General features: G+C 44.2%; 1 protein-coding gene across 1 annotated transcript in view; it reads right to left on the reverse strand.

The window, feature by feature from the left end:
* The window catches only part of LOC131380669 (uncharacterized), a 45812-nt gene that overhangs the window by 14469 nt on the left and 6406 nt on the right, over nt 1–24937 (reverse strand). The gene's annotated exons all lie outside the window — the stretch shown is intronic.

Genomic DNA, 24937 nt, shown 5'->3' on the forward strand with positions numbered 1-24937 from the left:
ACCTCTAGCTGCTGGTTGCCCCTACTCAGTGTCAGCCCAACCAAGTCCTCTCTGAGGAAGGAGTGAGGGGACAGGCTTCTGTCCCATTTGGACTCTTCAGCCTCCACATCCCATGGCTTGGCAGGATGGTGGAGTAACCACGGGTGACACAGGAGTGCCCAAGGATGGCTCCGAATGGGAGGGCATGGCAGTGTATGGCAGTCTGTGGACTAAAGCAACTGTCAGAGCAGTGCTCAGAAGACAATGCTGCCAGACAGCAGAGAACTCAGAACGATTCCACGTGACACAGAGGCCCCAAGCAAAAGGCTGAGAGCTGTTGGGCAACACATCCTGGGGGGCTGACGTGGGCCTGTCTCCACGGCCAGGAGGGGCTCCCATACTGAGCCCAGCAGGAACTTTGTGCTAGTCTGCACTGCTCCACAGTCCTGGGGCCACTGCCAGTGCCATGACGCAGCCCCCACGACATAGCCGCCACCACGGCTATAGCCAGACCCTCAGGTCTGAGGCCAAGGCCAAGGCAGTGCTGTATTTCTTCAACTCTGCCCACTCCTTTCCTGGGTGGGACGACTGGGAAGGCTGGTTCCACAATTCTCCCCAGGGCCCTGTGAGCCACTGGTCCCCGGCCCCTGCTCTTCTTCCAGCCCCCAGGCACCCTGAACTATAGAGTGCAGGACACGAAGGCAATGTGGGCCTCCCAGCGGGCAGTCCCACCCAGGGTGTGGGAGGCCATGGGCCCCAAGCTCCCCTGGGGACTTCTCCCACTGCCCCACCCTCAGGAAGCCATGAGCTGTCACCTTCTCTATAACCAAATTCTCCTCTGGGGGCCGGGACACGTGCAGAAAGCACTTCGTGTTTTCTCAGGGCACCTGTGGGGCTGAACTGTATGGAGAAGCCATTTCACGGGGAAGGAGTCACACAAAAGAGGCCTTCCCGCAGGGGTGGCCTCCCGGACAGATGCTGCCCAAGCCTGTGGTCGGTGGAAGATGCTGTCCCTCACCCTGCCCCAGACTCCCCACCAGCCACTGAGGGGCTCCCCAGAGGGCCTGCCTGTGCTGGGCCCTCGAGCGAGGATAGACAGAGGCCCTGCCTCCATTCTCCCTCCAAGATCCCAGCCCTGGGAACAGGAAAGCACCCCAGGAGGAGAGCAGGCAAGGCGTCTGCAAGCCTCAGCCTCCCCAGGAATCGAAGGGCTCTGGGGAGCGGCATTGGTTGTCACCTCTCACCACGTAAATGCGTCCACTCACCTTGCCAGGGCTGCTTCCTAGGCTCCTCCCCTGTGGCCCACATGGAGGGGTGGCTGCTCATCGGGGCCACGCCCCCCACCCAGCATGGAGCTGCAGCAGGGCCATGCTGGCCACCACTAGCTACCCCATCACAGCTGTAGCTGTGGACGGGGCCTCAGGCAGGAGAAGCAACAGCACCTGGGGGCTGGGGATGAGTCTAGCTTGGTCCCGATCCGCCCAAAGCCAGAGTGACCACACCCGAGTGGCCCTGTTGGGCCTGCTCCCCACTGTCCAAAGTGCATTGGAGTCAGGGTGGAGCCGTCGAGACAGGACAGCGGCTCTGCCCTTGTGAGCTCATGGGTGACGGGCTCCTGTCCTCGCTTGAGCCCACGAGGAGGCGCTGATCTTCGGAGGTGCCTGGGCCCAGCAATGACAGCCACAGGAAGCTAGTGACATGCAACTTGCTGGGGAGGCCACTACCCAGGATGGCGCTGTGCCACTCACTCAGCAAGCCTTTGCTGTCTTGCTGTGCCCATTCACATTGTGGTCACTAAAAGAAGGAAAAGGGGAGTGTTAATCATGCCCATCAGCTTAGCCAGCACCACCTATTCTGAAACTTCAGCAAACTCCTGACAGGCTGTTTTGTTTGTTCTCTGTTTATATACTCATGTAGGATGCAGCAACAGGGAACCCTGAACACCTGGAAAACTGGACAACATACTTTTGTCTTCAGTTGGTGGAAAACAGTGCAGGACAGTGATTCCAAGATGAGAGAAACCAGAAAGCACGTCCTATGACTGCACCAGTTACAGCCAGGCGGTGGGTTCCAGGCTGCAGCACAGGCAGGGAAACTCAGCCAGAACCTGCAGTCTTTCTGAGTTGGGAAGACAGAGTTCAGAGGTCAGGAAGGCAAAGGCTGCTGCTATTTGCAGGAAAGAGTCCTGGGGAGGAGGCAGCTGCACAGAGGCAGAGCCAGGATCTGCAGAGGGTCTCCTGGAGTCTTTAGCTGAAAACAGATCTGTGCCCGGGTGAGAAAAACCATATGAGAAGGCCCAGGAAAGAATCCTGAGGAAGTAGCAAACAAAACAATCCCCAGAGTTCACAAAGGGAATATTTTGTGTTCCCACAAGCCACTGTGGAGAGATCTCCTAATTCATGGGGTATTGGGTAGACTCCGCAGAAGGGCATCACCCTTAGTAATAGAGCCAAGTCAACTGCAGACTAAAGCAGCACTGGACCCACTGAAAAGTTCAGAAGTCTCTAAAGGATCGCTGCTTCCAAGGGACTTAACTGCATTCCAGACCCAAATCCAATACTATTCAAAGGAATTCAACAAAATTCACCAGCCAATAATTTATTTTATTTTTTGTAGAGACAGGGTCTTGCTGTGTTGCCCAGGCTAGCCTTGAACTCCTGAGCTCAAATAATCCACCTGCCTCAGCCTCCCAAAGTGCTGGGATTACAGGCATGAGCCACCACACCCGGCCCAGCCAACAATTTGAAATTCACAATATTCAGCATCCAATTTAAAAAATCACCAGGCCTATCAGTCAGGGTCCCACCAGGGGACAGAAACCACATGGTACCTTAAACAAGGGAAGTTTAGCATAAGAATCATTAACTATTTACAGGGAGTTGACTAAGAGGGAACAAAAGGGAAATCTACAGAACACCCTAGGGTAAAGGGAGGTCACTAAGGGAAGGATTCAGACCTAGGAGAGGGTGTGGTCAAAAGTACACACTAGATGATGAAGCTGACTGGGCTGTCCCAGGACAAAGCTAAGGGCCAAGACCCACTTGCGAGGACGCTAACACAATGAGCTGAAAGGCTGTTTCAGGAGTGTTGGAAAGCTGGGGGGTTGGTGTGGCGGTGCTGTTGAACTCACCAGAAAGCTGCCAGGCGGCTAGCTGGGGTGCTATGAGACCTGCCTGAAAGCTGCCTGGGCACCCTATGTGTCCCACATACCAGCTCATGTCACAGACAGGTGTAAGCAAAGCACAAAGAACCAAGAAATGCACTTTCCTCTCAACGCTTTCCACTGACAAAGACCAGCATTGGGCCAGGGAGAAATGTTCCAGTATCACAAGTGGCAATGAAGGGTGGATTTAGAGTTGAGAGGCAATAAATTGATAACTGCTATAACAAACACGCAAGCAAGAGAGGAAAATATGACCTATAACCATACACAGTTAATAGAAACTGACCTAGAAACGACAGAGATAAAGGAACTGGCAGACAAGGACAATAGTTCGTCATATATTTAAGAAGGTAAAGGGAAACATGAGCATGATGAGAACATGGAAGATATAGAAAGATCCAAATGGAACTTCCAGAGACACTAAAAACAATACCTGAAATGAAAAGATGCACCGGATGGGATTAACATCAAATAAACACTGAAAGAGAAAAGATACATGAATTTGAAGACACAGCAATTGAAACTACTCATATAAGGCAAAGAGAAAAAAAATTGTTAGACACTATCAAGCTGTCTAATGTGCACATAATTGGAAGCCCTAGAAGAAAAAGAAAGAGGAGACAGAAATATTTGAAGAAATAAGCAAAATTTCCCAAATATGATGAGAACTATAAATTCACACATCCAAGAAAGTCAATAAAACCCAAACAGAGGCCAGGCATGGTGGCTCATGCCTGTAATCCCAGCACTTTGGGAGACTGAGGCAGGCGGATCACGAGGTCAGGAAAATGAGACCATCCTGGCTAACACAGTGAAACACCATCTCTACTAAAAAATACAAAAAATTAGCCGGGCGTGGTGGCGGGCGCCTGTAGTCCCAGCTACTCGGGAGGCTGAGGCAAGAGAATGGCGTGAACCCGGGAGGCGGGGCTTGCAGTGAGCCGAGATTGTGCCACTGCACTCCAGCCTGGGCGACGGAGCGAGACTCCATCTCAAAAAAAAAAAAAAGGAAAAGAAAAAAAAGAAAAACCCAAACAGAATAAACCTCAAGAAAACTGCACCAAAACACATCATAATCAAGTTGTAGAAAACCAGTGTTAAATTAAAAAGTCTTAAAAGCAGTTAAGCTAAAAAGCATATTATGTACTGATAAATATAGGTAAGAATGACATGATACTTCTGCTGTATAAGCCAAAAGACAAGTAACATCTTTAAAGTACTGGAAAAAAAAACACACACACAAAAACCTGTCAACTGGAATTATTTTTATCCACCAAAAATATTAAAAAATGAAGGCAAAGGACTTTCATTCTTCAGTCAGGAAAGTCAGGAGCTTAGAAGTTGTCACTATCATCCTTACAAGAAAAAATACTAAACTGGCAAACAACCCCTTTTAGCTGCATCAGAGAACTGAAGTTACAGGGCAAATGACTACTCCCGACACTGCAGACAGGTCAACAGGGTGAACTGGAGCTTACCTGAGCAGGAGCTCAGGAGTGGAAACGAGGGTAGGCAAATTTACACAGCAATTCATAAACTGCTGGAGACTCAATGTGGACTTTACCTCCATGAGCCTTACCAGGTTCTCGCAGTCAAGATCAGAGAAAGATCTCCTCATACTTCTGTCAGGGGAGGGGGAAAGCAGCCATGTGGAGTATGTCTAGAGCTTTCTGTTCTTAACAAGGCCTGTCCTCAAAGGAAACTATTTGACAAGAGCCTAACTTAATCAGGTTTTATAAGATCCTAATCAGCCTAAGGGAAAGGTTGACCCAACTTAAGCACCCCTAAGCCTTCCACAGGCAGGAAAGAAAGGGCCCAACTCCAGCCGCCTCTCCCTTCCTGTTTCACCTAAGGAGGCAAAAACCCCAAACTGAGAAGTGCTGGTGAAAGTCACAGGCCAGGGGCAGAAGCTCACAAAAAGACTGAGACCTAGTCACAGGACTTAGGACACTTCCCCTCCTTCCCACCACATAAATAGGGCTCCTATATAATAACAGGAGAATAGAACAGAAAAACCTGCATATCTCAGACTTTATTTAAGAAGTCTCTAGGGAAACCCAAGGAAGGAAAAACAGACACAGGAGGAAATTTTAGTTCTGACACCTACAGTTACAGCAAACAGTAGACAGAGCCTAACGCCTAGCCAGATAAACTAAAAAACTCACACCAAAGGCCAATTTTCCTCAGTTACTTCCTTTTTTTTTTTTTTTTGAGATGGACTCTCATTCTGTCACCCAGACTGGAGTGCAGTGGCTCAATCTCTACTCACTACAACCTCCGCCTCCTAGGTTCAAGCGATTCTCCTGCCTCAGCCTCCCAAGTAGCTGGGATTACAGGCACCTGCCACCATGCCCAGCTAACTTTTGTATTTTTAGTAGAGACAGGGTTTCGCCATGTTGATCAGGCTGTTCTCGAACTCCTGACCTCAAGTGATCACCCTGCGTTGGCCTCCCAAACTGCTGGGATTACAGGCATGAGCCACTGTGCCTGGCCTACTTTTTTTTTTTTTCCTAGACAGAGTCTCACTCTGTTGCCCAGGCTGGAGTACAGTGGCATGATCTTGGCTCACTGCAACCTCCACCTCCCGGGTTCAAGCAATTCTTGTGCCTCAGCCTCCTGAGTAGCTGGGATTACAGGCGTGTGCCACCATGCCCAACTAGTTTTTCTATTTTTAGTAGAGATGGGGTCTCTATGTTGCCCAGGCTGGTCTTGAACTCCTTGGCTCAAGTGATCCTCCCCGCTCAGCCTCCCAAAGTGTTGGGACTACAGGCGTGAGCCACCATGCCCGGCCTCCTCAGTTCCTTTTAACAAGTACATCAAGTCTGGTTTTCAACAAAAAAATTACAAGGCATACTACAATTAAAAAGCAGACTTTGAAGAGATATAGCAAGCATCAAAACCAGACTCAGAAATAGCAGAGATGTTAGAATTATCACAGCTAACAACTCTGATTTAAAACAACTATGATTAATATGCTAAGGGCTCTAATGGAAAAAGTAGACAATATGCTAAAACAGATGGGTAATTTCAGCAGAGATAAAAACTCAAAGAAAGAATCAAAAGGAAATGCTAGAAACAAACAAAAAAAACTGTAAGAAAAGTGAACAATGCCTTTGATGGATTCATCCATTAGATACAGTGAAAGGAAAGAATCAATGAGCTTGAAAAAAAATGTCAGTAGCAATTTCCCAAACTGAAACACAGAGAGAAAAGAATGAAAAAGATGGAACAGAATATCCAAGGACTGTGGGACAATTAGGAAGGCATAAATATGCATAATGGGAATCCAGAAGATGATGACAGGCAGAAATGAGCAGAAAAAATACCTGAAACAATAATGAACTCAGGACTTTCCAAAATTGATGACAGATGCCAAACACAGATCTGGGGAGCTCACAGAATATCAGGTAGGATAAATAGCAAAAAAGAAAAACAGAACAAAACTACATGTAAGCATACAATAAACTACAGAAAATCAAAGACAAAATCTTGAGAGAAGCCACAGGGAAATAAATTCCTTTCCTATAAAGGAGTAAGGACAAGAATTACATCAGACTTCTTTGAGAAATTATTCAAGGAACAACAGTAGAGGGAATATTTATAGTGTTGTAAGGAAAAAAAAAAAAAACCCTACTAACCTAAAAATCTGTATCCAGTAAAATTACCCTTTAAAAGAGAAGAGACTTTCTCAGAAGAATAAAAATTAACAGAATCTGTCATCAGTACACCTACCTTGCAAAAAATATTAAAAATTGTTTGAGAAAGAAGGAAAATAATACAGGTCAGAAATAAAGATCTACATAAAGGAAGAGCATTAGAGAAGATATAAGTGAAGGCAAAATATTTTACTTTTCTTACTCTTTTATTTTTTGAGACGGAGTCTGGCTCTGTCACCCAGGCTGGGGTGCAATGGTGCGATCTTGGCTCACTGCAACCTCTGCCTCCCAGGTTCAGGCAATTCTCCTGCCTCAGCCTCCCGAGTAGCTGGGATTATAGGCACACGCCACCACGCACAGCTAATTTTTGTATTTTTAGTAGAGATGGGGTTTCACCATGTTGGCCAGGCTGGTCTTCAACTCCTGACCTCAAGCGATCCATCTGCCTCAGCCTCCCAAAGTGCTGGGATTACAGGCAAGAGCCACCATGCCTGGCCTACTTTTCTTACTCTTAACTGATAATAGTTTGTTCAAGGTAATAATAGCAACAGCTAGGCATGGTGGTGCATGCCTGTAGACCCAGTTACTCAAGAGGCTGAGGCAGGATAGCTTGAGTCCAGGAGTTCTGGGCTATTTGGACTGAGTGTCTGCACTAAGTTTGGCATCAAAATGGTGACCTCCCTGGAATACGGTGACCTCCCCTCCTTAAGGACAACCAGGTTGCCTAAGGAGGGGTGAATAAGCCCAGGTCAGAAATGAAGCAGGTCAAAACTCTTGTACTGATGGGACCCTGTCTCGGCCGGGCGCAGTGGCTCATGCCTGTAATCCCAGCACTTTGGGAGGCCGAGGTGAGCAGATCACAAGGTCAGGAGTTCGAGGCCAGCCTGGCTAATACGGTGAAAGCCCGTCTCCACTAAAAATACAAAAAATTAGCCAGGCATGGTGGTGGGCACCTATAGTCCCAGCTACTTAGGAGGCTGAGGCAGGAGAATGGCGCGAACCTGGGAGGTGGAGCTTGCAGTGAGCCCAGATCGCGCCACTGCACTCCAGACTGGGCGACAGAGCGAAACACCGTCTCAAAAAAAAAAAAAAAAACAAAAAAGCTCTGTCTCAACAACAAAAACAAAAACAAACCGGGAACAACGTATTCAATGATTGGGTCAATAATCATCCTTACTGTCCCTTATGATATTGCTGTCAATAATTTCACTTACGGCCGGGTGCGGTGGTTCACGCCTGTAATCCCAGCACTTTGGGAGGCCGAGACGGGTGGATCACCAGGTCAGGAGATTGAGACCATCCTGGCTAACATGGTAAAACCCCGCCTCTACTAAAAATACAAAAAAAATTAGCCGGGAGTGGTGGTGGGCACCTGTAGTCCCAGCTACTTGGGAAGCTGAGGCAGGAGAATGGCGTGAACCCGGGACACAGAACTTGCAGTGAGCGGAGATCGAGCCACCGCACTCCAGCCTGGGAGACAGAGGCAGACTCCATCTCAAAAAAAAAATAACAATAAAAATAATAATAATGTCACTTTTGAATCAGTGAAATTAATGACAGCAATATCATAAGGGACAGTAAGGATGAACTGGGAATACTCTGTTAGAGGAAACTTGTACAACCCATGAAGTGGCATAGCATCAGCTGAAAATGGAATTGGATTAGTCGTAACTGTAAATACCAAACTCAAGGGCAAAGACTTTTTTTTTTTCTTTTGAGATAGGTCTCACTCTTGTCAACCAGGCTAGGGTGCAATGGCGCCATCTCGGCTCACTGCAACCTCTGCCTCCCGGGTTCAAGCCATTCTCCTGCCTCAGCCTCCCAAGTAGCTGGGATTACAGATGCCCGCCACCACGCCTGGCTAATTTTTTGTATTTTTAATAGAGACGGGGTTTCACCATGTTAGCAAGGCTGGTCTCAAACTCCTGACCTCAGGTGATCCACCCACCTTGGCCTCCCAAAGTGCTGGGATTACAGGCATGGGCCACTGCGCCCAGCCAAGACTTTTTAAAAATATATAATAAGAAGCATAATTGACATGCTAAGAGAGGAAAAAACATAATCATATAAAATGTTCAATTAAAGCCAGAGAAAGCAGAAAAAGAGTGGAAGACCAAAATAAAAAGAAAAGGGAAGAATAAAAGCAACAGAAAACAGTAATAAATATGGCAGATATTAATCTAACTGTACCCATAATCACTTTAAATGTCAATGTTACATCAAATAAGAAATAGAAAATGTCAGAATATATTCAAAAATAAGACCCAAACATGTGTTGGGTCAAAAATGAAGAGAAATAAAGACTTTCTCAGAAGAACAAAAATTAAGGGAATTTGTCATCAGTAAATCCACCTTGCAAAAAATGTTATAAGAAGACCCGGGAAACTCACTTTAAATATAAAGACACAGGTAGATTACAATTAAAGAGATGAGGCTGGGCATGGTTGCTCACTCCTGTAATCCCAGCACTTTGGGAGGCTGAGGCGGGCAGATCACCTGTGGTCAGGATTTCAAGACCAGCCTGGACAACATCGTAAAAACCCGTCTCTACTAAAAATACAAAAATTATCCAGGCGTGGTGGCAGACGCCTGTAATCCCAGCTACTCGGGAGGCTGAGGCAGGAGAATTCCTTGAACCCAGGAGATGCAGGCTGCGGTGAGCTGAGATCACACCACTGCACTGCAGCCTGGGCAACAAGAGCGAAACTCTGTCTTTAAAAAAAAAAAAAAAAAAAGAAAAAATTAAAGAGTTGGAAAAACACATACCAGGAATCAAAAAGAAAGTCCCAGTAGCTATACTGATTTCAGGCAGAGCAGACTTCAGAGCAAGGAAAATTATCAGGAATAGAAAAAGGATATTACAAAATCATAAAGGAGTATTTCTCTAAGATGAGGTAACAAACCCTATGTGTATACACCTAACAATAGAGCATCAAAATCCTCAAAGCAAAAACTAAGAACTGCAAGGAAAAGCAGATGAATTCACTATTATAGTTGCAAACTTCAACATCAATCTATCAAAATGGACAGATCCACCAGGCAGAAAATCAGTAAGGACATAATGAACTCAACAGCACCATCAGGCAACTGGACAGAACTGACATCTATAGAGCAGTTCATCCAACAGCAGCACGATACACATGCCTCTAAAGCTCACATGGAACATTCACCAAGACAGATCACATTCGGGTCCATAAAACACACCTTAACAGACTAACGCATTTAAACAATTATGAGTTTATGTTTTGGGACACACAGTGTATAATAATGTAATTTTGTGACAACTGAAAGGGGTGGAGATGAAGCTATAAAGAAGCAGAATTTTTGCATGTTACTGAAATTATACTGCTATAAATTCAAATTACAGTGTTACACAAAATAAAATGAGAAAATAATTAAACATGTTACTACAAAAAGAAAAAAAACCTACAAAACTCAGCTAAACACAGAAGAAGACAATAATGCAGGTAATTAGAGATTTTAAAATCCATGGCCGGGTGCGGTGGCTCATGCCTGTAATCCCAGCACCTTTGGGATGCCGAGGTGGGTGGATCACCTGAGGTCAAGATTTCAAGACCAGCCTGGCCAACATGGCAAAACCCTATCTCTACTAAAAATACAAAAATTAGCCGGGCATAGTAGTGCGTGCCTATAATCCTGCTACTAGCAGGGCTGAGGCAAGAGGATCCCTTGAACCTGGGAGGCGGAGGTTGCAGTGACCTGGGATCATGCCACTGCACTCCAGCTGGGCAACAGAGCGAGACTCCATCTCAATTTAAAAACAAAAACAAAACAAAACAAAACAAAAAAACCTATAACGTGGCTGGGCACAGTGGCTCACACCTGTAATCTCAGCACTTTGGGAGGCCGAGGCAGGTGGATCACCTGAGGTTAGTAGTTCGAGACCAGCCTGACCAATATGGTGAAACCCTTTCTCTACTAAAAATATAAAAATTAGCTGGGTGTGGTGGCGGGCATTTGTAGTCCCAGCTACTAGTGAGGCTGAGGCAGGAAAATTGCTTGAATCTGGGAGGCAGAGGTTGCAGTGAGTCAAGATTGCCACTGCACTCCAGCCTGGGCAACAGACCAAGACTCTGTCTCAAAAACAAAATAAACAAAAAAACCCAAAAAATTAGCTGGGTGTGACGGCACGTGCCTGTAGTCCCAGCTACTAGGGAAGCTGAGGCAGGAGAATCGTTTGAACTCGGGAGGCGGAGGTTGCAGTGAGCCAAGATTGCACCACTGCACTCCAGCCTGGGTGACAGCAAGACTCCATCTCTAAAAAAATAAATAAATAAAATCCTAAAAGGTATATAGAAAAGAAACAGCAAAATGACATAAGTCTTTCCTGATCAGTAACTAAGTGTAAATGGATTAAACTCTCCAATCAGAAGATAGAGATTAGCAACGTGGAAAAAAACTACATTACCCAATTATATGCCATCTATAAAAAACTTACTTTTTTATTTTTACTTTTATTTTTTAGAGAGACAGGGTCTCTCTATGTTGCTCAGGCTAGATTTGAACTCCTGGGCTTAAGCAGTCCTCCTGCCTCAGCCTCCCAAGTAACTGGGACTACAGAAAAGAACCACTTTAGATCCAAAGACGCAAACAGATTGAAAGTCAAAGGATGGAAAAACATACTCCATGCAAACAGTAACCAAAAGAGAGCAGGGCTCTATTACTATAAGACAAAAGAGACTTTAAATTAAAAAAAAAAAAAGATTAAAAAAGGACATTATATAAAGGTTCAATACAGCAAGAAGATAAAATTATAAACAGATTACACCTAATAACAGACTGTCAAAATATATAAAGCAAAACTGACAGAATTGAGGGGAGAAATAGCCAGGAACAGTGGCTCATGCCCGTAATTCCAGACTTTGGGAGACTGAGGTGGGCAGACTGTCTGAGCTTTGGAGTTCAAGGCCAGCCTCGGCAACATGGAGAAAACCTGTCTCTACAAAAAAGTATAAAAACTAGCCAGGTGTGGTGGCGTGTGCCTGTGGTCCCAGCTACTTGCGGCGCCGAGGTGGGAGGATCGTTTTAAGCCTGGGAGGTCGAGGCTGCAGTGAGCTGTGATCACGCAACTGCACTCCAGTCTGGGTAACAAAGTGAGACCCCGTCTCAAAAACAACAACAAAAAAACAAAAAACAAAACAACAACAAACACACACACAAACAAAAAACAAACAAGGGCTGGGCGTGGTGGCTCACGCCTGTAAGCCAGCACTTTGGGAGGCCGAGGTGGCTGGATCACCTCAGGTTAGGATTTTGAGACCAGCCTGGCCAACATGGTAAAACCTCATCTCTACTAAAATAAAAACACAAAAATGAGCCGGGCATGGTGGCGGGTGCCTGTAGCCCCAGCTACTTGGGAGGCTGAAGCAGGAGAATCGCTTGAACCCGGGAAGCGGAGGTTGCAGTGAGCCAAGATTGTGCCACTGCACTCCAGCCTGGACAACAGAGCAAGACTGTTTTAAAAACAAACAAACAAATTAAAAAACCCCCACCAAGACTAAATCACAAAGAAACAGAAAATCTGAATAGACCTGTAACTAGTAAGCAGACTGAATCAGTTATCAAAAATCTCCTAAGAAAAGTCCTGGACCTGAAGGCTTCACTGATTAATTCTACCAAACATTTAAACAACAACTAGTACCAACCCTTCTCAAAACTTTTCCAAAAAAGTGGAGAGTAAGAAATACTTCCTAAATCATTCTAAGAAGCCAGTATTACCCTCATATCAGAACCAGGCATTCAATAAAAAAAAACTACAGACTAATATCCCTTATGCACATTGATGCAAAAATCCTCTACAAATACTAGCAAACTGAATTCAGTAGCATTTTAGAAGGATTATACACCAAAACCAAGTGGGATTTATTCCTGAAATGCATGGATGGTCCAACCTACAAAATTAATGTAACATACCACATTAATGGAAAAATGGGAAACATATCACATCATCTCAATTGCTGCAGAAAAGGCATGTGACAAAATGTAACACCCTCTGAAAATGACAACATTCAACAAACTAAATGTACAAGGGAAATATCTCAACATAAAGCCATATTTGAAAAACCTACATTGTTAAACCTGAGAAAGCTTATTACAATTTTTTTTTTTTTGAGACGTAGTCTTGCTCTGTCGCCCAGGCTGGAGTGCAGTGGCACAATCTCGGCTCACTGCAACCTATGCCTCCACGGTTCAAGCAATTCTTCTGCCTCAGCTTCCCGAGTAGCTAGGACTACAGGCGCCCACCATCACACCCGGCAAATGTTTGTATTTTTAGTACAGACAGAATTTGACCATGTTGGCCAGGCTAGTCTCAAAGTCCTGACCTCAAGCGATCCACCCGCCTGGGCTTCCCAAAGTGCTGGGATTACAGGTGTGAGCCACTGCACCCAGCCTAAAAGTTTTTAAAGAAAAAAAAAAAACAGAGCCAGGCACGGTGGCTCACGCCTGTAATCCCAGCACTTTGGGAGGCCGAGGAGGGCGGATCACGAGGTGAGGAGATCGAGACCATCCTAGCTAACATGGGGAAACCCCGTCTCTACCAAAAATACAAAAAAATTAGCCGGGCGTGGTGGCGGGCGCCTATAGTCCCAGCTACTTGGGAGGCTGCGGCAGGAGAATGGTGTGAACCCGGGAGGCGGAGCTTGCAGTGAGCCGAGACAGTGCCACTGCACTCCAGCCTGGGCGACAGAGACTCCGTCTCAAAAAAAAAAGAAAGAAAAAAAACAGAAATGCACATTGAATGAACATCATACTCAATAGTGAATGACTAAAAAATTTTCTTCTAAGATGACAACATTCACCTTTACCACTACTATTTAACCTAGTACTGGAAGTTCTAGCCATAGCAATTAATAAAAAAATATATATCCAAATTGGAAAGAAAGAAGTAAAATTAATTCACAGATTTAATATGATATGTAAAAAACTAGGCCTAAACATTACACACAAAAAATAATTACAATAAGAGAATCAGCAAAGCAGCAGGATACAAAGTCAGCACAGAAAAATCATTTGCATTTCTATATACTAACACTGAACAATTTGAAAAGGAAATTATAAAAACAATTCCACTTACAATAGCATTAAAAAGAATAAAATACTTAGGAATTTTAACCAAGGAGGTAAAAGATTCATACAATGAAAACTACAAAACATTGCTGAAAGAAATTAATGAAGATATAATTAAGGAAAAACATCACACTTTCATGAGTTGGACGATATTGTTAAGACGAGATATTTTAATATTCTTAAGATGTCAATACTCCCAAAAGTGAGCTACTGATTCATATGTCAACAGAAGCAAAATCTCAATGACTTTTTTTTTTTTTTTTTGCAGAAAGAGAAAATACATGCTGAAATTCATATGGAATTTCCACGGACCCCAGATAGCCAACACCATGTTGAAAAAGAAAAACAGATTCAGGATTCACACTTTCTGATTTCAAAACTTACTAACGAACTGCAGTAATCACAACAATGTGGTACTGGCAGCAAGACAGACATACAGACCATTGCAATAGAGTTGACAGCCCAGAAAAACATCCTGGCATACATGGTCAAATGATTTTGACAAGGATGCCAACACCATTCAACGGGGAAAAGATAGTCTTTTTAATAAATGTTGCTGAGAAAACTGGATATCCACATGCAAAAGAACATGGATATCATATCAAAGGCATAGGAAACAAAAGAAAACACAGAGAAGCCAGGTGCACTGGCTCATGTAACACTTTGGGAGACTGAGGTGGAAGGATCACTTGAGCCCAGGAGTTCCAGACCAGCCTGAGCAACATAGTGAGGTCTCATCTCCATAAAAAAAAAAAAAATTAGCCAGCCATGGTGGCACACACCTATAGTCCCATACTCAGAAGGCTTAGGTGGGAGGATGGCTTGAGCTAGAGTTCAATGCTGCAGTGAGCCATGATCATGCCACTGCACTCCAGCCAGGGTGACAGAGCAAGACCATCCTGTCTAAAAAAAAAAAAAAAAAAAGATATGCCATGCAAACACTAACCAAAAGACAGCTGGAGTGGCTATATTAATGTCAAACAAGCAAAGTAGACTTCATAGCAAAGAAAATTACCATTGATAAAGAGGGCTGCATGCAGTCGCTCATGCCTGTAATCTCAGCACTTGGCCAACATGGGAGGATCACTTGAGGCTAGGAGTTTCAGACCAGCATGGGCAACATAGGGAGACCCTGTCTCTACCAAAAAAAAAAAAAAATTTTAGATAGGCACGGTGGCATGTGTCTGTGGTCCCAGCTCCTCAGAAGACTGAGGCAGGAGAATCACTGGAGCTCAGGAGTTCAAAGCTGCAGTAAGTTTTGATCACATCACTGTGCTCCAGCCTCGGTGACATAGCAAGACTCTGTCTCTAAAAAACATAAAATAAAATAAATAAAAGAGGGCTATTACATAATGATAAAAAGGTCAATTCATCAAGACAGCATAATCCTAAGTGTATACGCATCTAACAAAAGAGATTCAAAATACATGAAACAAAAACTGACAAATGAAGAACAGACAAATCCACTATCACAGCTGGAGACTTCAACACTTCTCAATACATAGAACCAGTAGACAGAAAATCAGCAACCTGAACACCACCATCAACCAACTGGATCTAACTGACACTTAGAGGACACCCCACCTAACGACAGAAAAATATATAGTGTTTTCAAGTGTTCAAGCTTGGAGCATTCAAGACAGACTACATTCTAAGCCATAAAAGTCACAAAACAAATTTTTAAAAATTGAAATTATATAAAGTATGATCTCTGATCATAATGGAATTAAACTAGAAACGAGTAACAGAAAACTGAGGGAACTCTCCAAACATTTGATATTAAGCAACATACTTCTAAATAACCATGGCTCAAACAGGAAGTCCTTACCACACTAGCTATTGTCTAGCAGTTATCTTCATTTTGTTCACGCTGCTGAGTTTAGTGATCGCTCACTGTGGTTTAATTTGCATTTTCTTTGACTAAATAAGTTGAACACTTCTTCATGTATCTGTTGGCCACTCAAGTCTCTTGTCTGTTTTTCTATTTTTTTTTTTTTTAGGATTTCTTTAGATATTAATCCTTTGTCATTATGCATATGATACTAGTCCTGTGCACATCACACACATCTTCTAGTCTGGGATATCTTTACACCCTTTTTGAGACAGGGTCTTGCTCTGCTGCCCAGGCTGCAGTACAGTAGCAGAATCATGGCTCACTGTAGCCTTGGCCTCTCAGGCTCAAGTGATCCTCCCACCTCAGCTTCCAGAGTAGCTGGGACTACAGGCACATGCCCCGACACCTGGCTAATTTTTAAATTTTTTGTTCAGACAGGGTCTATTTTGCTCAGTCTGATCTCAAACTCCTGGGCTCAAGCGATCCTTCTGCCTGGGCCTCCTGAAGTTGAGATTACAGGTATGAGCCACCATGCCCAGCCCTTTACACCCTCTTAATGGTGCCTTATAAAGGTTCTTAATTTTAATGTCATATAATTTGTCACTTCTTTATAGTTAGTGGCTTGTGTCCCTGTTTAAGAATTTTTTGCCTACCCCAAAGTCATGAAGATTTCCTCCTATGCCTTTTTTAGCACCTTTATTCTATATTGGCTGTTTCATTTTTTTTTTTTCTTTTTGCCACAGGGTCTTGCTTTGTTGCCCAGGCTGGAGTGCAGAAGGGTGATTATGATTCATTGCAGCCTCAACCTCCTGGGCTCAAGTGATCCCATTTCAGCCTACTGAGTAGCTGGGAGTAGAGGCATGTGCTACCACGCTGGCTAATTTTATTTAAACAATTTTTTTTTGCAGCGATGGGTCTCACTACACTGCCCAGGCTTGCCTTGAACCACTGGGCTCAGGCAATTCTCCCTTCTCAGTCTCCCAAGTTTCAGAGACTACAGGAATATACCACCATGCCTACCCCATTAGTTTTATTGTTTTTTTGTTTGTTTGTTTTGGAGACAGAGTCTCACTCTGTTGCCCAGGCTGGAATGCAGTCCTGGGAGGACTGTTTGAGTGGTGCGATCTCGGCTCACTGTAACCCCTGCCTCCAGGGCTCAAGCAATTCTCCTGCCTCAGCCTCCCAAGTAGCTGGGATTACAGGAATGCACCACCACACCTGGCTAACTTTTGTATTTTAGTAGAGACGGGGTTTCACCATGTTGGCCAGGCTGGTCTTGAACTCCTAACCTCAGGTGATCCGCCCACCTAGGCCTCCCAAAGTGCTGGGATTACAGGAGTGAGCCACTGCCCCTGGCCCCCATTAGGTTTTAATAAGAAAAACTGCAGGCTGGGCATGGTGGCTCACACCTGCAATCTCAGACTGTGAGAGGCTGGGGCAGGCAAATCACTTGAGCCCAGTTTGAGACCAGCCTGGGCAACATGGCAAAACCTTATCACTACTCAAAATACAAACAAACAAACAAAAAAATTAGCCAGGCGTGGTGCAACAAACCTGTATTCTCAGCTACAGAAATAGAATACAGGCTGAGGTGGGAGGACTGTTTGAGCCTGGGAGGCAGAGGTTGCAGTGACCCAAGTTCCCACTACTGCACTCCAGACTGGGTGACAACAAAGTAAGACTCCATCTCAAAAAAAAAAAAGAAAAATTGATTGCAAAAAAATTGTTACACGTTTGCTGGTTTGGGCCACCACTGGGAATGGCTTTGTCTGTCTAGATGTTCGGATGCTGAGCACAGTCCACCCAGTTGGACTGCTCCATGTGTAGTACACACTGGCTGCCAGATTCAGGGTCTTACGGGAAAAGCTTCAGCCACTGTGAACTCAGACAGTGGCAGCAAGGGCATTCTGAAGGTTTAGAGCTCGGCATAAGAGACACTAACCCAGTGCCTAGAGCACCACCAGGCGCCTTACACAGCTGGCCAATAACAATTTTAGTGTAAAAATAAGAAGTCTAGAAGAAAACATGAGGAAAATTACTTTATAATCTCAAAGTAGAGAAGACCTTGCTAACCAAGGACACAAAAGCCACTAACCTTTTTTGAGACAGAGTCTCGCTCTGTCACCCAGGCTGGAATGCAGTGGCGCAGTCTAGGGTCACTGAAATCTCTGCCTCCCGGGTTCAAGCGATTCTCCTGCCTCAGCTTCCTGGGATTACAGACGTGCACTACCACGCTCAGCTGATTTTTGTATTTTTAGTAGAAACGGGGTTTCACCATGTTGGCCAGGCTGGTCTTGCACTCCTAACCTCAAGTGATCTGCCTGCCTTGGCCTCCCAAAGTGCTGGGATTACAGGTAGTGAGCCACTGCACCTGGCCTCCATACTGTTTTCTATATAGAGGTTATACTAATTTACAGTCCCATCAACAGCATATAAGCATTCCCTTTTCTGTGCATCCATGCCAACATCTGTTGTTTTCTGACTTTTTAATAATAGCTATTCCAACCCGTCTAAGATGGTATCTCACTGTGGTTTTGATTTGCATTTCTCTGATGATCACTGATGTTGAACACTTTTTCATGTTTGGCACTTGTATGTCTTCACTTGAGAAGTATGTGTTCTTGTCCTTTGCCTACTTTCTAATTCCTGGCCTCAAGTGATCCTCCTGCCTCAGCATCCCAAAGTGCTGGGATTACAGGTGTTAGCCACCACGCCCAGCCTTTGCTCACTTACTAATGGGTTTTTTTTTTTTTTCTTGTTGAGACCCTTGGAGATATTAGGTATTAGTCCTTTGCCAGAGACTTAATTTGCAAATGTTATCTCCCATTCTATAGGTTGTCTATTTACTCTGTCATTTCTTTTGCTGTGCAGAAGTTTTTTCATTTAATTACGTCCCATTTGCCTATTTTTTTTCTTGTTGCATTTGCTTTTGAGGTCTTAGTCATATATTCTTTGCTTAGGCTAATATCCAGAAGAGTTTTTCCTAGGTTTTCTTCTAAGATCTTTAGAGTTTCAGGTCTTATGTTTAAGTCTTTAATCCACTTTGAGTTAATTTTTGTATGCGGTGAGAGAGGTACAGCTTCATTTTTCTATATATGGTTAGCCAATTTTCCCAGAACTATTTATTGAATAGGGTATCCTTCCCCCACTGCATATTTGTCAACTTTATTGAAGATCAGTTGGTTGTGGGCAAGTGGCATAACTTCTGGGTTCTCTATTCTGTCCCACTGATCTGTGGTACAAAAATATATGCAAGTACGAGGCTGTTTTAGTTACTGCATGAGTAGCTAGGACCACAGGTGTGAACCATCATGCCCAGCTAATTTTTTGGCGGGGGGGGACGTGGGGGGCACGTACATTATAGACGGAGTCTTACTATGTTGCCGAGGCTGGTCTCAAGCTCTCAAGCTATACTTTCCCCTCACTCTCCCAAAAGAGGCCTTGTAGTATAATTTCACGTCAGGTAATGTGATGCCGCTAGCTTTGAAGAAACTTTGTTCATTACAAGGCATCATTAAGAGAATGTAAAGGTGAGCCAAACACTGGAAGAAGGTATGTGCATAAAAGAAAAGTCATTTGACTACAAAAAACTGTAAAGCTCTACATGGAAAAAATTTTATTAAAAATCGAAGCCAAGCCAGGTACAGTAGCACATAGGTGTAGTCCCAGCTACGTGGGAGGCTGAAGCAGGGGGATCACTTGAGCCCAGGAGTTCAAGTCTAGCCTGGGCAACACGGTGAGACTCTATCTCAAAAAAAAAAAAAAAATTTTAAGTCAAATGATAAAAACTGGGAAAAAGTATTTGTAATGTTGTAACACTATATCCATTTCCATAATATAGAGTTCTTACAAATCAACAGGAAAAAGATTAATCACATAATCTTAAAAACCAATAGGAAAAAGATTAATCACACAATCTAAAAGAATGCAGAGCCCACAAACAGAAGGTCATAGGTAAACAAGTAGCTTTTAATCATGTGAAGAAAATACTTGTTTCCTCAATGAAAGAAATGTAAAGTAAAGCCAAAAGACACCAATTTTTAACTGCTGAAATAGTAAAAGAACAAAATGTTTCATGATATATTCTGTGAGTGTGTGGATATGAGTAAAAAGACATTCATTGTTAATGGAATGTAAACTGATTCAGCCTCCGTTTTGTTTTTTAGTCTTGCTCTGTCACCTAGGCTGGAGTACAGTGGTGTGATCTTGGCTCACTGCAACCTCCAACTTCCAGGTTCAAGCAATTCTCCTGCCTCAGCCTCCGGAGTAGCTGGAATTACAGGGGTGCGCCACCATGCCCAGCTAATTTTATATTTTTAGTAAAGACAGGATTTCAACATGTTGGCCAGGCTGGTCTTAAACTCCTGACCTCAAGTGATCCACCTGCCTCGGCCTCCCTAAGTACTGGCATTACAGGCATGAGCCACCACGCCTGGCCAATTCGGCTTCTTTAGAAAATAACTGGGTAACACCCAAAAACACTCTGATTTACCCATATCCTTTGACCCAGCAATTCCACTTATGTTACAGGAATATCCTACAAATATATGTGCGAATCTGCATAAAAGTATATACAAGTATATTCAGTGCACCACTAGCCACTGTAGAAGGAAATGAAAGCAATCTAACGTCCCTTTAGAGGTGACTGATACAATGAAGTATGAATAAATCCAAATGATGACATATAATGCAACTGCTAAACAGAATGATAGCATTATTATATGTAGTAAGGAAAAATCTCCAAAACAGTTCATTGAGTTGCAAAAATGAGGTTCAGAACAATGGGTAAAATGTGCTACCGTTTATTTACACTGGGGAAAAGCAGGGATATATATTTATACTTGTATGCGCACAGAATTATCTGGAATATTTCAAGAAGCCTCTGAGGAGGGAGTTTGGAGGTTGGGGGCCAGAAGTAGGAGGGAATTTTTGTACCCTTCTGAAGCTCCTGGAAAAAAAAATTAACAATGTACAGGTATTCTTTTCTAAAACAGGTAAACCAGGCAAGAGCAATGGCTCATGCCTGTGAACCCAGCACTTTGGGAGGCAGGAGGATCACCAGAGGCTAAGAGTTTAAGATCAGCCTGGGCAACATAGACCCCAACTCTCCAAAAATTTTAAAAAGTCAGTTGGGTGTGGTGGCACACACTTGTACTCTTGGCTACTCGGGAGACTGAGGCAGGAGGATTGTCTGAGCCCAAGAGTTCGAGTTTATGCTCGTGCCACTGCATTCTAGCGTGGATGACAGCAAAACCCTGTCTCTAAAAAAAATAAAAAATAGGCTGGGCACAGTGGCTCACACCTATAATCCCAGCACTTTGGGAGGCCGAGGCGGGTGGATCATGAGATCAGGAGTTTAAGATCAGCCTGGCCAGCATGGTGAAACCCCGTCTCTACTAAAAATACAAAAATTAGCCAGGCGTGGGCAGGTGCCTGTAATCCCAGCCTCGGGAGGCTGAGGCAGGAGAATCGCTTGAACCCGGGGAGCGGAGGTTGCAGTGAGCTGGGATTGGGCCACTCCAGCCTGGGCAACAGAGTAAGACTCTGTCTTAAAATAAATAATAAACTTAAAAAAAAAAAAATTAGGGAAGGCCGGCGCGGTGCCTCACGCTTGTAATCCCAGCACTTTGGGAGGCCGAGGCAGGCGGATCACGAGGTCAGGAGATCGAGACCACGGTGAAACCCCGTCTCTACTAAAAATACAAAAAATTAGCCGGGCTTGGTGGCAGGCAACTGTAGTGCCAGCTACTTGGAGAGGCTGAGGCAGGAGAACGGCGTGCACCTGGGAGGCGGAGCTTGCAGTGAGCCGAGATTGCGCCACTGCACTCCAGCCTGGGCGACACAGCAAGATTCCGTCTCAAAAAAAAAAAAAAAAATCAGGCAAACCAAACAAAACACACATATCCTTTAGCCTAGAAATCCTAGATTTAGGACTCCTTCCAACAGAAATAAAAACACACATATATAGGCTATAAGTACAAAGACATTTATTGCATAATTTATAATGATAAAAACTATAAATATATCTTTATCAACAGGGGAATGTTTGATTAAATATGAAATATAATATGGCTTCCTATCTACTGACTTAGAGAAATGCTCATGATGCAATATGCATAGTGTAATTCCTTTTTTTTTTTTTTTGAGACAGGGTCTCACTCTGTCACCCAGGTTAGAGTAGAGTGACATGATCACAGCTCACTGCAGCCTCGAAGTCACAGTGAGCTATGATCAGGCCACTCTGCACTCCAGCCTGGGTGACGCAGTGAGTACTCCGTCTCTAAATAAATAAATAAAAGGTTTCTTTACTAATTATACGAAGCCTTCTGATCTCTGAAATGCTTGTTACCCAGTCACATGACTAAATGAAATGATGAATGATGTGACTCAATGAATGTAACGTGACAAATATGACATGTGAACTTTTTAAAAGAAAAGCCATAAACAGGCCTGGTGAGGTGGCTCATGCCTGTAATCCCAGCGCTTTAGGAAGCCAATGCAGGCGGATCACTTGAGGTCAGGAGTTCGACACCAGCCTGGCCAACATGGTGAAACCTCACCTCTACTAAAAATACAAAAATTGGCCAGGTGTGGTGGCGCATGCCTATAGTCCCAGCTACTCAGGAGGCTGAGGCAGGAGAATCGCTTGAACCCCGGAGGCGGAGGTTGCAGTGAGGTGAGCTTACGCCACTGCACTCCAGCCTAGGTGACAGAACAAGACTCTGTCTCAAAAAAGAAAAAGAAAAGCCATACGTACGAATTTTCCTTATATTTATAACCAATCTGCTGACTCGATGAAATATTTAGTAGAGCTATAAATGGAAATTAGAATTTTTTAAAATACTGAGGGCCAGGTGTGGTGGCTCACACCTATAATCCCAGCACTTTGGGAGGCCAAGGCAGGAGGACCACTTGAGCCCAGGAATTTGAGACCATCCTGGGCAACATAGCAAGACCTGTGTCTACAAAAAAAAAATTTTTTTAATTACCTACAGGCAGCCAGGCGCGGTGGCTCATGCCTGTAATCCCAGCACTTTGGGAGGCTGAGGCGGGCAGATCATGAGGTCCGCAGATAGAGACCATCTTGGCTAACACAGTGAAACCCTGTCTCTACTAAAAATACAAAAAATTAGCTGGGCGTGGTGGCGGGAGCCTGTGGTCCGAGCTATTTGGGAGGCTGAGGCAGGAGAATGGCATGAACCTGGGAGGCAGAGCTTGCAGTAAGCCGAGACTGCACCACTGCACTTCGGCCTGGGTGACAAAGCAAGACTCTGTCTCAAAAAAAGAAAAAAAAGAAAACAAAAGAAGAGAAAAAAGAAAAGAAAGGAGGGAAGGAAGGAAGGAAGAGAAAGAAAGAAAAGAAAAAGGAAAGAAAGAGAAAGAGAAAGAAAAGAAAGGAAAGAAAGGAAAGGAAAGAAGGAAGGAAGGAAGAAAGAAAGAAAGAAAGAAAATAAATTACCCACAGGCCAGGCATTGTGGCTCATGCCTGTAATCCTAGCACTTTGGGAGGCCAAGGTGGGCAGATCACTTGAGCCCAGGAGTTTGAGATCGGCCTAGGCAACATGGCAAAACCCTTTCTCTACTAAAAAGACAAAAAATTAGCCAGGTGTGGTGTTACATGCCTGTAGTCCCAGCTACTAGGGAGGCTGAGGCAGGAGGATCACTTGAGCCTGGGATGTGGAGGTTGCAGTGAGCTGAGATTGCCCCACTGCATTCCATTCTGGACGACAGAGTGTAACCCTGTCTAAAAAAAAAAAAAAAAAAAATACCCAGGCGCCCTTCTAGCCCTAGCTACAGGTAGGCTGAGTCGGGAAGATAGGGAAGTTGGGAAGATCAGGAAGATTACTTGAGCCCTGGCAGTCTGAAGCTGCCATGAGCCATGACTGTGCCACTGTACTCCAACCTGGGCAACATAAATGAGACCTTGTCACTAAAAAAAATTATAAAACAGAAATAAGCAAACGTTCAGTGTAACATGTATTCCATTCTATGCTACATTTTGTTCATGCATTGAAGGGTATTTAGACTGAATATGAGGTGTACAAGTTTTTGTTTAAGCATTTTTTCTTTTTTTTTTTCTTTTCTTTTTTTTTTTTTTTTTTTTTCGCTCGTTGCCCAGGCTGGAGTGCAATGGCACCATCTCAGCTCACCGCAAACTCTGCCTGTCAGGTTCAAGCAATTCTCCTGCCTCAGCCTCCCGAGTAGTTGGGATTCAGGCACCCACCACCAAGCCTGGCTAATTTTTATAGTTTTAGTGGAGACGGGGTTTCACCATATTGGCCAAGCTGGTCTCAAACTCCTGACCAGATGTAATCCGCCCACCTTGGCCTCCCAAGGTGCTGGGATTACGGGCGTGAGCCACTGCACCCGGCCCTTAAACACTTTTTCAATTTTTTTGGACATATCCTTAGAAATGGAATTGCTGATCATATTATTTTAACTTGTTCAGGAACCTCAAACTGTTTCCCACAGCAGCTGTATCATTTTACATTCCTTCCAGCAATGTATCAGAGTTCTAACTTCTTTACATCCTCACCATTTTTTTTTTTTTTTAAGGAAATGGCTGTCCTACTGGCCATGAAGCGGTATCTCACTGTGGCATCAATTTGCACTTCTCTAATGATTCATGATGCTGATCATCTTTTCATGTGCTTGTTGGCATCTGCCATTCTTTGGAATGTCTATTCAAGTCCCATATCCTATTTTTTTTTTTTTTTTTTTTGGTCTTGGCTTCTTCACAGGACAAGTTCTACCACACCCATTTTCTGAGTTGTCCTTTCATTGAGTTGTAAAAGTTCCTTCTATATTGTGCTACTAGATTGTCTTAGTCCACTTGGGCTGCTCTTATAAAATACCATAGAGTGGGTGGCTAATAAACAACAGAAATTCTCACTGTTCTGGAGGCTGGGAAGCCCAAGATCAAGGTGTTGGCAGACTCTGTCTGGTGAAGGCCCACTTCCTCTGATGGCAGAAAGGACAGGGGGTTTCTCTCTTGGGCCTCTTCTTTTTCTTTTTTTAAAAAATTTTTTGTAGAGATGGAGTCTCACCTTGCTGCCCAGGCTGGTCTCAAACTCCTCGGCCCAAGCAATCCTCCTGCCTCCGCCTTCCAAAGTGCTGGGATTACAGGCATGAGCCACACCTGGCCACATGGTCCTCTATCCTTATCCTTATGCACTAATCCCATCACCTTGCGGGTGAGGCCTTCACATATGAAAT

Source organism: Hylobates moloch, unplaced genomic scaffold (genome assembly GCF_009828535.3).
Source record: "Hylobates moloch isolate HMO894 unplaced genomic scaffold, HMol_V3 SCAFFOLD_23, whole genome shotgun sequence".
In the NCBI taxonomy this organism is placed as follows: domain Eukaryota; kingdom Metazoa; phylum Chordata; class Mammalia; order Primates; family Hylobatidae; genus Hylobates; species Hylobates moloch.